The sequence below is a fragment of the Rhinopithecus bieti genome, unplaced genomic scaffold (genome assembly GCF_001698545.2).
Source record: "Rhinopithecus bieti isolate Rb0 unplaced genomic scaffold, ASM169854v2 scaffold_36417, whole genome shotgun sequence".
Taxonomy (NCBI): domain Eukaryota; kingdom Metazoa; phylum Chordata; class Mammalia; order Primates; family Cercopithecidae; genus Rhinopithecus; species Rhinopithecus bieti.
This window is the reverse complement of record NW_016815677.1, coordinates 603,248-606,373: the sequence shown is the minus strand read 5'-3', so window position 1 is coordinate 606,373 and position 3,126 is coordinate 603,248. Positions and strand designations below refer to the sequence as shown.

The window sequence follows — 3,126 nt, the reverse complement described above, 5'->3', positions numbered from 1 at the left end:
AGGGGAGGGAGGGAAAGAAGTGCTGACTTGCCCAGTGGCTCAGGAATTAGGGGCAGTAAGTACAAGAGAAAGAAGGATGAGCATAAGGCTGAAAATATGGAAATACCCACCTAGACAACTATCTCTTTCCCATCCTGCTGAAGACAAGAGGCTTATTTTTGGAGAAAACGAACAAGAGAAGCTTGGGGAGACTAGGCACAATAGATGGTATAAGAATGAAAATAGAAGAAGTAAGTAAAACTATTCTAACTGAATGACAAGACCTCTAGCCCCTTCCTGTGCCCAGTTCTCTGAATACTGTCAGCGAGTACTTTATATCCTGCTACGGTTTGAATGTGTCCCTGAAGTTTATGTGTTGAAAACTTAATTTCCATTGCAACAGGGTTAAGAGGTGGCACTTGTAAGAGGTGATTAGGTCATGAAGGCTGTGTCCTCATGAATGGATTAATGCCATTACTGTGGGAGTCAGTTCCTGATAAAAGGATAACTTTGGCCTCTTTCCACGCTCTCTTGTGTGCTCTTTTGCCCTTCCACCTTCTTCCATGGAATGATACAGTAAGAAGGCCCTTACCTGATGCCAGCACCTCAATATTAGACTTTCCAGCCTCCAGAACTGTCAGAAATAAATTTCTTTTCTTTATAAATTACCCAGTCTGTAATATTATATAGCAACACAAAACAGACTAAGACATGTCCCAAGCAAAAGATTAAAGAATCCTTCTCTGGAGGACTGAATAGCACCAGAGAAAAGACCTTCAGATACTGACATTTTCAGGATCCCTGCAGGGAAAAGGTAACTTGCTGCCAGATCATCTTGCATTGAAATGTATTAATCACTGAGCCAGACCCATCATACAAAGTTTCCAATTATTTGTTTTACTGCTTTATTCTTACTTATGAATAAATATTTAAGGAACGTATGCATTATAAAAAACAGACCAAAACAAACAGAAAAATTCAGAAGAAACAGAGACAATGTAGAAAACAGATGAAAAAATTTCAATCTATAACTTAAATCTTCAAAAGATAAAGTATTACATTCATGAAACAAGAAGAGGATTTTTTAAAATAAACCATCAGAGAATACGAATGAACACTTGGAAATTAAAAATAAGACAGCTAAACATTCAATTATTAATAAAAACAGAAAAAATATAGTCAATGAAAGACTGTAGGAAGAGTAACCAAAGCCAAAGACAGAGAAAACATAAAAGACAATAAATGTATAGTATCTGTCCAGGAAGTGTAATATTCATCTAATAAAGTTCCGGAAGTAGAAAATAAAGGAAATGGAGATAAGGAAACTGCCAAATAATTCGATAAAAATTTCCCAAAGAACTTAAATTTTCAGATTAAGAATATATACTAATTGCCCACCTTAGTGAATGAAAAAAGACCCACATCAAGTAACAACATTGTAAAATTTCAGAAACTAGAAACAGAAAATATCTTCTAAACTTCCAGAGAGAGAGAAAAAAAAAAGATCACATACAGACAATTGAAATTAAAAACGGCACTAAACTTCTCAGTAATAACAATGGAAGCTGGGAGACATTGGAGTTCTCACATTTTTGAGGGAAAAGTATTCTCAATCTAGAATTCGATACCCTGTCAAACTACCAATCAAGTACAAAAGACATTTTTAGATTTTAGATATTCAGGTCTCTAAAATTTTACCTTTCATACATCCTTTCTCAGGACGCTGACAGAGGATGTGCTCCTGCAAAACAAGGAAGTAAGGAAAAAAAAATGAGATCCAGGATATTAGGGATGGAACATAGATAAGAGGCAAAAGAAGCATCCCGGATGACTGTGAAGGGATGCATTAAGGTAACACCCGTATAAAAGACCCAGAGAGTAACTATTGAGATGCATGAAGACAGAGGTCTTAGGGAAAAGAAATAGAAATGAATAAGTTGTCTGATGTGTTTGTGTAGAAAATTTCACTGAGAGGCTCTTGGAGGGTATGGGAGAATTAGCAATAAGTACATGAAAAACTAAGCAGATCAAAAACAGAGGGAATTATGAAATCCATGGAAAATAAAAAGTTGTATAAGAAAATAAAATTATAGTTCACTGCTTGGCTCAGCAATTAACAATATTTACATTGTCATGATAATGCAAACACTGAAAAATGGTTTCTCAAGAACAGTGATGTAATGATATCGGAATGACATGGTGAAGGGAAGCAAGGGTAGTAGCCTAAGAGCTAAATCCTCATTTATCATAATAATTAGATAATGTCCAAAATTAATAAATTAGAAAACAAGAATGCAAGCATATTTCTTAGAAATACGCAGGAAAATACCAGAAGAAATGACTAGAAGAGTTGAAAGAGCTTCTAAGAAGAGAAATTAAAGGGTGAGGAGGAGTGGGGCAGGAAATGCTGATTTCTATTATAAATCCTTAATACTATTTTATTAAATGATTTTAATAATTTTAACTTAGTTTTAAAACTGAAGTAATATATGCTTCTAGTAATATACACAGAAAAATATAATGAAAATAAAATCACTTACAATTAGCTACAATCACTACCTCCCAATTAGTAAGTTAATTTTTCATTTTTCATGCTTACACATGTATATATGTTTCTTAATTAAAATGATATATTATACCTTCCCACTTATGATTTCATAAACATCATTCCATATTAATATTTAAGCATTTACACCATCGTTTAAATTGGTTATATGGTATTATTTTCTCTGACCATATCATAATTTATTTAATAAATCTATCATTGGACATTTATGTTGTTTCCAATTTTTCACTATTATGAAAGCTTTACAATAAAAATCCTTATTCGTGGCAAATGGCTACTTCCCAGATATTTTGGGGGGGATAAATTCCTAGAAGTGAAATTACTGGACATAAACATATGTCCACTTTTAAGAATTTGGATGTATATTGTTGAATTGCCTCCAAGAAGTTACCAATTTGCACTCCTGCCAGGACAGACTTTTTGAATACTATCACTTAAAAAATGTTGCCAGTAGGATGGAAATTATTTACTTAAATATTTATATTTTGAAAACACAGAAGACAAAAGTAAATTATCCTCTATATTCTTATAAAAACTAGACATTGTCATTTTTAAAAATATTTGCTAATGGGATTGAAAGT

The 3,126-nt window shown here is 33.1% G+C and overlaps 1 protein-coding gene across 1 annotated transcript in view; it reads right to left on the bottom strand.

The window, feature by feature from the left end:
* FRMPD1 (FERM and PDZ domain containing 1) overlaps positions 1-1,751 on the bottom strand; it is a 58,800-nt gene extending 57,049 nt beyond the window's left edge. The window contains 1 exon segment of the mRNA XM_017853534.1: positions 1,678-1,751. The gene's annotated coding sequence lies outside the window, so the exon portion shown is untranslated.
* Positions 1,752-3,126: the final 1,375 nt, after the last annotated feature.